At 37.4% G+C, this 12,812-nt stretch overlaps 1 non-coding gene across 1 annotated transcript; it reads right to left on the reverse strand.

Annotated features, from left to right (window-relative positions):
• Positions 1 to 10,821: 10,821 nt before the first annotated feature.
• LOC122039222 lies at positions 10,822 to 10,927 on the reverse strand. Its single transcript, XR_006128099.1, has one exon. It is a non-coding gene; the product is annotated as a small nucleolar RNA R71 (small nucleolar RNA).
• Between the last annotated feature and the right edge of the window lie 1,885 nt (positions 10,928 to 12,812).

Raw genomic sequence — 12,812 nt, forward strand, 5'->3', positions numbered from 1 at the left:
GTGGTCGTTACAGTTGACACAGGACTTTGATCGGGACGAGCGTCGCGACGAGATTGACGTTGGATTCAGCCTACACTTAGAGGCGAGTACTTCTTGACTTGATTCTTTAGTTATTGTTCTTGGTGCATGAGTAGTTCGGATAAAGTAGAGCTTTACCTTGACTCCACTCGTATTATGTCCTGTGCTTGATACTTTATCCACACAATCTTCGAGAAGCTCACATTCGTATCTGTACAGTCTCCCGTTGTTATTCCTGATAATTAGCAGATACTAGATACCATGTTACCTGTTTGGACTACTGTTTATTTATGCTTAGTATTGAGCATGCGGCTTCATGTAGCATACCTGATTTTGTATATATGATGACTGTTGCATTGTTCGCATCATGTCATTGCATGCATCGTCGATGACCTTCGCTCCCTTATGGTTTAGACGGTCATCGACTTGGGCCGCACGCTCGGCCACTTATGGGTAGTGGTAGCTTGGAGCGTGCCGCATGTCCTGTCGTGCCCCCCACTCGCACACTTATTGGGTAGTGATAGCTGGAGTCGGGGGCAGTAGGGACCCCGTCGCAGACGTGGCTATTCAGCTACTATGCAACTGTCCCCTCGGCCGCTCGAGAGTAGTGGTAGCTGTAGGGTGTACAGTTTGTCATTGACCCGGCCTCTCGTCCATACTGGGGTCATGGTACTTGAGAGGTGGGCGGGAGTGACCATCCGTGCATACGCTATTTCTCTGTTATTTTTTATTATGCTGTTATATGCTTACTTGTTCAGTTTCTGTTATCATATACCTGTTTATATGCTTAGACACTGATTACTGTGACAGTATACCTTATCTGTGATCTTGGTAGTTATGAGCAGTACTGTAGCAGTTTATGTTACCTCAGACCTTATACTACTAGCTTAGGATTTGGTATCAGGTATGGATATATATATACTTTGTTTACACAGTAGCATCTACTATTTATCTTTCTGAGACTGTATCCTATTGTACTCTTGGCTATTTATGTTACTCATGCACTATCTATTCTTTACTCGCTGAGTTTTATACTCACCACCTCGTACATTGGTAATTTCACCAGGTAGCCATTAGTGATGCCGGTACACTTGGGGGGATCCCGACTGCCAGTCCCACGTTGCTTTTGAGGATGGATTTCCGGTTTTATTTAGATTTCTGGTTGTGAGTTGAACTTTTGAGTTTGGTATTGTAATAACCCTTTTTGGGACTTGATGTTATTCTGTGATTGGTTTTGCTTTGTCGAGGAGTCAAGTCGGGCCGGCCCGCAGTGAGTTCTTTTAGTATTATGGTACTTGCTATTTCATTTTCCGCTGTGTTTGATTTAACAGCCGAGTGGGCTGCTTATTATCTGCGTGGTTGTGTTTAGTTCTTGCCGTGTTGGCTATATTTTGCATGTGTATATCTGTTGGCTATGTATATTGGTTTATATATCACTGCTACAGGGGAGGTGCTGTCCGATTTTCGTCGGACAACCTTACTCTCGGGGCGTGACATTATTTATCTTTCAAAATTATTTTTGTAAAATTTTCCTTTCAAATTTTTAGTTTTCAAAATTTCTTTTAAATTTTCTGGAGTAGCTTAGGATCTACCGTAGAATTACATGATCCTATAGTCCTAGGAGCCAGCATCTCACAAGCACAGTAGGATCCCTTGTTTGATAACTTAGAATGGGTGAGATGCATAGGTCGTAACTCTAGATTTCAGATGCTTATGTCAGTGCATCGCTATAAATCTGGGCTTTAAAACAACATACATGAATCAATTTGGGTTAACTAACCGATAAAAACCCAGTTAGTACTAAATACTCAAATTGACCAACCTGAGTCAAATTGCTACTATCTATTGGTAGCTAGCCTTGGACAAGGGTTGGACATTTCATCATAAGGACAATTTTTCCTTAGTTTTTCTATACACATGCTTGGACTTTTAGGAATTTGTCAATTTTAGGGGGAACTTCAAAACAAGATTTTTTAAGCTTATATTATTTTTACTTAGTGATCAAATTTCTTTCAAAATATTATTTTTCAAAATTCATTCTTTTCAAAATATTTTTTAAAATTCATTCTTTTCAAAATATTTTTTTTAAATTCATTCTTTTCAAAATATTATTTTTCAAAAATTCATTCTTTCCAAAATATTTTTTAAAAAATTCATTCTTTTCAAAATATTTTTTTAAAAAAAAATCATTCTTTTTAAAATTCATTCTTTTCAAAATATTATTTTTCAAAATTCATTCTTTCCAAAATATAAAATTTCAAAATGTTTTAATTTTCAAAATATCTTTCAAATTTTATTCTTTTCAACATATAATTTTTAGATATTTTCCAAATATTTCTTGACTTAGTAAATTTTTTAGTAATGTTTTTTTCCAAAATATTATTCAAACTTAGTATTATGTTTAAATTCTTTGATAATTCTATTCAAAATTTACTTGATTTTTGGTTCAGCCCCTATTTTTGATGTGTGTCAAAGGGGGGAAGATAGTGAATTCAGGGGGAGTTATTTAACTCAAAGGGAAAAAAATTGCTTGTTTATTTACTTGTTGCATATTTTAACTTAACTTTGAACCTTGGTTGCTAAACATCAAAAAGGGGGAGATTGTTGGTGTAAGTTGCACCAGAATCAAACCTGAGTTTTGATGTTGTCAAAGGTTCAAGTTAAGTCTTGTTATGATCTAACAAGTTGATTGAGTGTGCAGGATGTTTACTCAACCAAGAAAGACCTAGTTGGAGGTTAGGCAGGAGAAATCTTAGCAGATCGTCGAACCCAGGTGCAAGTCCAAGGAGGTTGAGAGGACCTGAAGCTTGACAGTATGATCGAGAGGTCTGGAGGACCTAAGATCAAGGGAAAAGTCCTGGCGAGTCGATCAGAGCTAAGTGAAAAGTCCAAACTAGATCTGGAGGATCAAAGTTTGGCAGGTGGGTTGAGGTAAACAAACTGGAGGAGTGACTGTGAGGTTGAGTTCCAGAAGGGAACAACCCTAGGTCGCTGATCCAACTGAAGAAATCGGGAAGGTTTCCAAGTTGAGATCAAGAACAGTTCTACTGTTCTTTTATTACTCATTCATTATTATGTTGTGTGCTAACATCAATGTTGCAGGAAGTTTTTGTTCTAACACTGTGCTACAGGTCAGACTGGATCGGTCGATCGAACCAGCGGTTTAGTCAACCGAACAAAGCATAACAGACAAAATCAGAAAGCAAAGAGCTCAGGCCAGATCAAAGTCAAAGTCCGATCAAAGCTTGATCGGTCGACCGAACAGTAAGATCGGTCGACCGATCCCTGGTGACTCAGCACAGACCAAGTTAACAAACATCAATCAGCAGAAAAGGAAAAAGGCTGATTGGTCGACCGAACCGGATGACCGATCGACCGATCCAATCAAAATTAACTACAGCATTAATGAGGATCTCGGCAGATTTCGACAAACAGGGAAATAGATTGTTCGGTCGACCGAAAAATGGGTTAGGTCGACCGAACCATTCATGAGCATTTACTGCGACAGATCAAGCCAGCTGCAGTCTTCAGCGAGGAAGGAATGAAGCTGGTTTGGTCGACCGAAAAGAGGGATCGGTCGACCGAACCTCCAGTACTCTTATAAATTGAGGCTCGAAGTCAGAGGCGAAATACAACTTTTCGAATCAATTCTGGTGCTCTTATGCAAGCTGCTCACGCCTACGATTTCAGCAAGCAACTTCATTTGTGTCGACCAAGCTTCGTCTTTCAAATCTTATTGTCGGTATATTTATTTTATATTGCACTTAATTTACATAAGATAGTAGGTGTGTTACTATCTTAACATTCTTATATCTGTACGATTCGCTTCTTTCCGAGGACTTCGGAAAGAAGGTTTTTAGTGCTTTGCCCATCGATGCAGTCAAGGACTGCGGGCCTTCGAGTAGGAGTCGAGCTAGACTCCAAACGAAGTAAAATACTTTATCTCCTTTTTATTTCCGCTGCACAACTTTGATTTGAAAGAAAAGAATAGTTTTAAAAAGCGCGATATTCATCCCCCCCCCCTTCTATTGCTCCAAACGATTTATCAACTATATCTCTAAGGATCTAGAAACTGTTACCTTAGAAGAGTTATTTTCAACTTTTGAAATCCATGAGTCAAGATGTGCAGATACGAAGAAGTAATTGATGCACAACATTGCCCTTAAGGCAAGGATGGATGAACAAGATTCAGAATCTTCTCTCAAGGATGAAGAAATGATAATAATGATAAGGCATTTTAAAAAGTTATTTAAATCAAGAAAAACTAACCATCATAGGGTAGAAAGAAAAGGACGATCAGATGCTACCACTGCAACGAAGAAGGGCACGTCAAAGACAACTTCCCTAAGCTTAGAAACAAGGACAAGGACAAAGGAAAGAAGCATGTCCAAACGAATAAGTAAAAGACTCTAAAGGCGACGTGGGACGATACGTCGTCCGAATCAGAAGTCGAGGCTTTCTCCGAACTTGCATTAACGGCAAGTCATCAAGAAGATGAACATGAAGCAACCTCGTCCGAAATGAGCATCGAGAGCATTGATGAAGGGGGAGCTACATCGAAAGAAAGCAGCAGTTCATGGAGAGCTACGGATAACAAAGTCGATAAGGTACGTCAGATACGATCTCTCCCACCTGACAAGTTGTTTAAATTTGTGAAAGTATTAACCAAAGATTGTTGCAAACTTGAAAAAGAAATAAAAAATTTAAAATTAATTTTAGCAAAATCTTGCCCATTAGAAGAGTTTGACAAAATAAAATTAGAAAATGATATTTTACAAAAAGAAATAAGTAACTTGAAAAATCATGCATGCTCATATAATACAAGTTTTAGAAAATTCAATAACCTAAATTGGTATTTTAGATATTATAAAGGACAAATTAGAAATATTTCAAAGAAATATGTCCCGAAAAAATTTCTAATTAATCCAGTTAGCTGGAACCTATATTGGGTTCCAAAATCTTGTCTAACTTGAACTTTAATTTAGACTTAGTTCTTTCAGCAAGAAAATTAAACGTTGAATTTCTTTATGAGGCTTTGTCCAGAAAGTGGTTGTTGCTCCAATAATCAAGAAGGCCTAGTGCATCGCCATAGCCTGGAAGCGAAATATTAAAATAGAATATTTAATTGACTAACTGATAAAGCATTAAAATTAGAATTGGATAATGCTTTGAATAATTATTCATTTTTTTGAGAAATTCTAAATCTCTCTATGCAAATTTGTTTAACTTAAAAAAAAAAAATCTTTTCTTTAGAATTTTTTTAACTTAGAAATTTTTTTTCTTAGAATTTTTTTATATATATCAAAATAATTTTTAAAATTATTGTCAAAGTTTTCAAAAATTGATAAGTTTTTTTAAAATTATTTATTAGAATTACCATTAGATTTTTCTTGATACCCCATTTTTTATGTGACCAAAGGAGGAGAAGGAAAATATTAAGTCTAGGGGGAGGTAGCTTAAAATTTAATTTTCTACTTTTTGCTTTATTGCAAAATTTATTTTTGCTTTAACTTTATTTTTTTACCCTAACTTAACTTAAGGTTGTTTTGATGTGATCAAACAAGTTAAGTTAGGTCCTGTTGGTTTTTTATCCCTGTATCTAAGTGTGCAGGAGCTTAGGAGCACAGGAAGCCGAGCGGAAGACGCAGCTAGCGAGAAGGACGACATGGGAGAGAGCCAACGGGTTTGGTGCGTCTGAGGGCTGAGGTGCTACGGAAGAGTACACTAGTGGACGAGAATAATGTATGTGATGTTCGAGGGATGAGAAGCCAGAGTGGAAGTCTGCTCGAGGAGAAGGCCAAAAATTGGATTCGGTTGAGCCCTATTCTGGATAGTTGGAATCACCCAAGTGAGTGAAGCTGAAGCGGAAGACCTGAATCGAGGCGAGCAGCACCGGAGCAGAAGGCCCGGACCAAAAAAGTCAACGGGGTTGACTTTGAGAGTCCGGGCGCCTGGAACCCAACTTTTATCATTATCGACGTGGACGTTGACCGTTGCATCAGGGATAGAAATCTATCCCACTCCAGGCGCCTAGAACCCTTCCAGGCACCCCAACCAAGGCTATAAATACAGCCTTGGTCCAAAAGCTAGATATCAACAAGCAATTTGAGTTCCAACACTTGTGCGCTTTACTTTGTTAGTTTAGCTTCATCTTTTTGTGCTTTCACTGCTGGAAGAGGCTTCTCCGCCTGAAGGAGATACTTAGTGTGATTCATTTCCTTGGATTAACAACCTCCCCGGTTGTAACCAAGTAAAATCTGTGAGCCTCATCTTTGAGTTTATTTCTTTATTTTATTTTATGCAAGTGTTCTTTTAAGTTCGAGAAATGTTTGTTTTTTTTATTGTGCAAGACTATTCAACCCCCTTTCTAGCCGACCACCGAGTCCCAACAATGGTGACGTGAATGGGCAGACAATCGAGGGGCTACTCACGGTGGCATGCGACCGACAGCGGCAGTAGTGGTTGGCAGTGAGGGAGATGTCAGTAATCGGGCACGTAGAGGCGACACGCGGCGACGATGAATGGTGACAACACTCATGTGTGAATAGGCGAAGGAGCGACGTTTGGGAAAAAAATGAACTTAGGTATTATAATTAAAACCTAGGTTAATGTTTCTAATCAACTCCCACTTTAAATAATGATATTCTAAAATAATCTTTTCTTTTACCACTTTCTCTCCATAAAATATTAAAATATTCATATTAAATTCTAAAAAATTCAATAAAAATCTAATAAATTAAATAAATTTTTTTCTTATTAATTATTAATTATCTTATTTTTATTTCCCCAAATAAATTTATTTAGTTCCAATTATAATCATTTTAAATCATTATTCTAGATATTAAATATATATTTTTTTGGATATCTTACAAAAAGTCCTCGCAGGTCTTGGATGTAAGGTAAGAGAAGTCTAAGAAGGTTGAGGACCGAATTCATGATAAGGAAAAGTCCTTGCAAGTTGGAAGACCATATGAAAGACATGGAAGTCCAAAGAAGTCAAGGGCTAGATCTTTGAAAGATCAAGGAAAGCCCGAGCAAATCTTGAGATTGGATGCAAGGGCTATTGAAGACTTAGAGATGAGGAAACTTTAAGCATAAAAGTCCAAGGAATAAAAGATTCATCTGGCATGAGGTACTTGTGGATGAGGGTAGTGAAGTTAGGTGTATAAGTTAATTAGTAGAATTTATCAATTGAATGATACATTATAGATGAAATGAAGATTTTGTAATTAAGGGATTAGTGTGCCAACCCTACTAAAACAGGGTTTAACAGTCAATTGTTGAGTTCCAACGGTTCGATGGACTAAACTCCAAACTGAAAAAAGAATTTAGCACAATAATTGATTACTGGGGCATAGCAATCGACTGCTAAGCTAAACCCTAAATTTAGGATTTGTACTATAACCCTAATAATTGATTATTATGTTGCAACAATCGATTGGTAAACCATTTCGAGCAAACAAAACATTCCCAACTTAACTAGCTAGTTTGAATGATCGCTAGTAGTCAATTGCTAGATGATAACAATCGACTAGTAAACCACATCGAGAAGACAAAATGCTTCCAACTCAACCAGCTAGTTCCATTAGTAGCTAGAAGTTGATTACTAGGCTCTAGTAATTGACTGGTAGCTTAATACTAGAGAATAGAATGGTTCCAATGCAACTAGTCAGTTCAACCAGAGGTTTCCAATTAATTGGTGATTTCTAACCGTCAATTGTTATTAAAAAAAATAGGATAATATCAACTGCTAATCCAAAGTCAGTTATCGTTTAACGACTCTGTCAAAGGTCAAACCTCTATAACAGTTGATTGGTTGTTGATAGCAATTGATTGACGATTGAAAAAGTGAGATGAGTTGAGTGACATGTACTTGGGATGAGGGTAGACTGAACTTAGGTGGACTCAAGCATAGCTGATTGAGTCAAAAGGTTTAGGGGACTGAAGCATGGCTTTTGATTGACAAGATCTTTTGGTCAATTGAACCAATAAGTTTGATATGTAGGATTGAAAGAGTCAAGAGGGGGGAGGCGGGCGAATCTCGATCATTTTAAACCTTTTCTTTTCATCTTTTCATAAAATCGAATCAAAGTAGAATAACAACGGAGTAATAAAAGAACAATCACAAAGACACAATCAGTTTTACTTGGTTCGTGGTCTAGTGACTACTACTTCAAGGTCCATGATCCTTGATTACTTTCGATAGACAATCATTAAAGTTCTTCTCTCTAAAATCTTTCGGAGAAGAAGCAAGCTCATACAATATGGAGGATGATAGTAACAATACTACTATGTCCTTAAATGAATCCAAGTATAATAATAATATACCGACAACAAGAGTGGAATATTAGATGATTTGCGTGGGTTATATAGGCATTTAGACCAATATGAATGTGCATTTACTTGCATTTCTTATATTTAATATATGTTATCATACTCTTTTTCATCAATTTATTAGCATGCTACTTGCTATGTTCGGAGATTTACTTTTTCTATATTTTTAATGACAAGGTGCAATAAGGAGTGAAATTGGACAAAGAACACATGATGGAGGGCTCCCAAGACTCAGCAATAGGCAGGCTATGCCTTGAGGCATGGCTGTGCCACTCTTCTAGATATCCACACAGGTTGGATGTACCAAATGGCACGGTCGTGCCACTTTTTCCAGGAGCTCACATGGACGAGCCATGCCAAATGGCACGGCCATACAAAATGGCACGACCATGCCACAAAAAGTACAGGCCTACATGACCTGGTCATGCCAATCGGGCACGATCGTCCCTCTAGTTCCATAGCCTACATGGGATGGCCTTCTGAATAGACACGATCATGTACGGCTAGGGTAGGGGCTACACGACCCCGTGCTTATAAAAGGATTAGAAGTTTATCTCTCAGGGAGGTGGGGTGGAGGAGCAACCTCTAGAATTCTTGGGAGAATTTGGATGCTCTAAAGCCATTTCACACCATTCGCTCTTCTCTACTGGCGAAGGATTGGATCTTGAAGACTCTGCGCTCATCTTGGCTAAGCGATTCTCTTCCTGTCTCTTTGATTTAGTTGTAGAATATCTTTAATGATGTTTTCAAGTCTTATCTTTTTGGTTATGAAGTAGATTCCCCTAGTTCTACGACAAAGGGAGTAGTTGTGATGTGATATGATGTAAAATTTTATGGATATGCCCTTTTCTTTGTCTCAATGACATGTTCATGCTTAGTTCTTAATTAATTGAATGTATATGTGAATTCTTATTGCTAATACATGTTGTTTAATTGAATGGATATATGGATTAGTCACTGCGTAGCGGGAATACTCGACCTCATGGTGGCAACACCTCATGCGCTAGCCACTAGAACGTAGCAGGAATACTCGAGATTATATGCCCGATGGTCCCTTGGTGATAGAGGATAATAATCAAACTGAACATCTCATAGATCCCCTCAAAACGGAGACCGAATCCATGCAAGGAAGAATCTAATTTGTGATTAAAGGGGTTTCCCCAATCCGTGCTAAGAGGTAGTTAGTGTAATTTAGATTGTATGACTAGTGGTCCTTAGGTGACAATAGGGTAGGTAACCTTTAAACTAGATTCTCTACATTTTCTTGCTTATTTATTAGCATTAGATATCGACGAGAAAATACTCCGATGAGACCTCATGAGGTAGCATCGGTAAATACTTAGGTTCTCTATGAAGCATAAACCTAGAGGACAAGGAATTAACTATCTGTATTATATTAAGGAGCATTATCATGAAATTGACATCCTAGAACTTCCTTCCCAAGACAGATTTTCTCAAGCAACTCTTCCTCTAGATCCCTCTCCTTCTAGATTTCTCTAGCTTTTATTCTTCTTTTAGTTTACGAACCATTGACCTCCTGTTAGTCTAGATAATCCACTTTGCAACATCCTTATTGCTTACCACCAGTCCCTGAGCATTGATGTTACTTAACAACTATTCTATGCACTTGCAGATGGTCAACAAGTTTTTGGCCCGTTGTCAGGGACTGGTTTTGAGTAACATTAGGCAATTAGCATTTGAGTTTCTTTAGACACCCTTTTCTTTTTCTTTGAGTGAATATTTTTTGTATTTTCTTTTCTTTATTTTTGTATTTTATTTTATTTTTAATGCACACTGGATTCACTCACTAACTTTTATGTGAAGATCGACAACTGCAAGGAATTTGTTACCTATTGATCCTGAGATCGATAAGTGACTTTTAGAAGAAGGAGAAATCAACAGAGACAAGCACAAGAAGAATAAGTTCAGAGAGACATGATAGACAAACCTTTCAAGGATTATGTCGCACCATATGCTAGAGGGATCAGATCTAGCATTACCTGGCCAACAGTTGAGGCCAACAATGTTGAAATAAAATTGGCATTCATCTCTATGATACAACAAAACCAGTTTCGGGAACGACCCAAATCAGCACTTAGAAATTTTTTGTAAGATATGAAGCACCATGAAAATGAATGAAATTCATCCTGAAGCTATCAGATCTAGCATTACCTGGCCAATAGTTGAGGCCAACAATGTTGAAATAAAATTAGCATTCATCTCTATGATACAACAAAACCAGTTTCAGGAAGGACCCAAATCATCACTTAGACATTTTTTGTAAGATATGAAGCACCATGAAAATGAATGAAATTCATCCTGAAGCTATTAGACTTTTGTTATTTAGATTTTCCCTCAGAGATAGAGTAAAGGCATGGCTAAATTCCCTACCAGCAAATGATATAGCCTCATGGGAGTAGTGCGAGTAGATATTTTTGGAGAAACTCTTCCCTCTAAGTAAAATAGCGCACATGAGGAATTTGATTGCCAACTGTTGATAGAATGAGATTGAATCTTTCTATGAAGCTTGGGATAGGTTTAAAGGGATGCTCAAGCTATGTCCCCAGGATGATTTAGAGAAATGGTTGGTGATACATACTTTTATACCAAATTAAGGTTTCTTTGGACTCCGTAGCAGGTGGAGGATTGATGAATAAGGGATTAGATGAAGCTGAAGAGATTATTGAAAGTGTAGCATTAAACCAAACTTATTTGAGTATGATGATGCATTTCAGTTGCCTTACTTAATCAAGGGGCCCACAGATATCTCTTCCGTTATATGGAAGAGACAAATCCCATTTACATCACTCACATCCCTCTACATAGCTCATTGCATACCCAGTGAATGACTTTATAGTCTACCTTGCATAGAGATGTGGACATTATGATCACACTCAGATTGGCCAAACTAACAAACGTTTGAGGGTTGTTCACGCATTAAAAGTAACAATTATATTCAGTAGAGTAGTCGCAAGAGTAGTTATGCATTTGTATGGATTAATTTCCACTGTGTTTTAGGTATGTTTTCACCTTTATATCCCAATAGTGGTATTAGAGGTACTTACGAATGAGTTTTACGTCTTGTTTAATATTTGATATAAATGAATGGACACATGTTTATTATGATTTGCTAGGAATGATTTATGGGTGGCTTTGGCGGGTATTATTTTTGATTTGTCTGGAATGAAATAGTTGTGATGATTAAACTGTAGTGATTGTGAAATCTTCATGTTAAATATGAATGCATGCTACAATCTAGTTTTATTCGATGAATCATAAATCCTTGATTTTCATTATGGTTGATGTAGTTACAATATTCTATTGGGAATAGAATGAGATATTAATAGATAATCTGTCATGAGCAGATTGTGAATTATATAAAGCATCAATTCATTGTGAAAGGTTTAGGGTTATTGGTCATGGTGATAGGCAACAACTCTTTCAATGAGTTAGTAAAATTATTTTTCTTTCGGGGGCTTTGCCCTCGATTTTCTATAAGGCTAGGGTCATTGCCCCAAGGACCCCATATGGCTTCACAATATAAATCATTAATCAGAATTATAATAAAATGATTTCATAGATATATTACATGTGATGCTTTCTATGGTGCATGGTATGGCGCATTACCCAATTTGATTGTATTATGTGTGTATGTGTGTTGTAAATTCATAATACAACCTATGTGTCATACCTTTTAACTTCATACTTCAAGTTTTAAAAGAATTTCTCTTCTCACAAGACTCCCATCAAATGTAACTTGAGGTTTATTTTCTTTGTAATATACAAATTAAAATAGTGCTAGTATAATACTGGATGACGATTGAAAAGGAGGAGGCCAACAACACATTACTACTAAGGAAGCACTTGGAGAAGATACTGTTGGATCGGATGAGTGAGATAGAGGGGGGGGTGAATATCGCGCTTTTTAAAACATTTCTTTTCGTATTTAAAAACAAGTAGAGTAAGCAGCGGAAAGTAAATAACTCGATTCGGTTACTTGGTTCGGAGCCTAGGTCGACTCCTACTCCAACGCCCGCGATCATTGACCGCACCGATGGACAATCCACTAAGATTCTTCTTCCCGAAAACTTCAAAAAGAAGTAATGCGTACAGTATGCAATGATATAAGATAGTAACAATCCTACTATCTTATATGAATTTAAGTGCAATACAAATAAAGTATACAGACAATAGTAAGTAAAGGTTGAAGCACGGTCAGTAATTCAGGACGGAGTAGTTTGAAGAGTCGTAGAGAACTTGTAGCATGATCTACTTGCAGAGAAAAGCTTTGAGATGATCAGTAAGTATATTCAGCCTCAGACCTCGAGCCCCTTTTTATAAGTATCTTTGAGGTTCGACCGATCGATCCCTCTGTTCAGTCGACTGAACCAGCTCCCTTCCTTCATGGCTAGAGTCTGACGCTGGCTCGATCTTTTGCATTAACTGGTCATTAAGGATTC

The sequence above is a fragment of the Zingiber officinale genome, chromosome 1A (assembly GCF_018446385.1).
Source record: "Zingiber officinale cultivar Zhangliang chromosome 1A, Zo_v1.1, whole genome shotgun sequence".
NCBI lineage: Eukaryota > Viridiplantae > Streptophyta > Magnoliopsida > Zingiberales > Zingiberaceae > Zingiber > Zingiber officinale.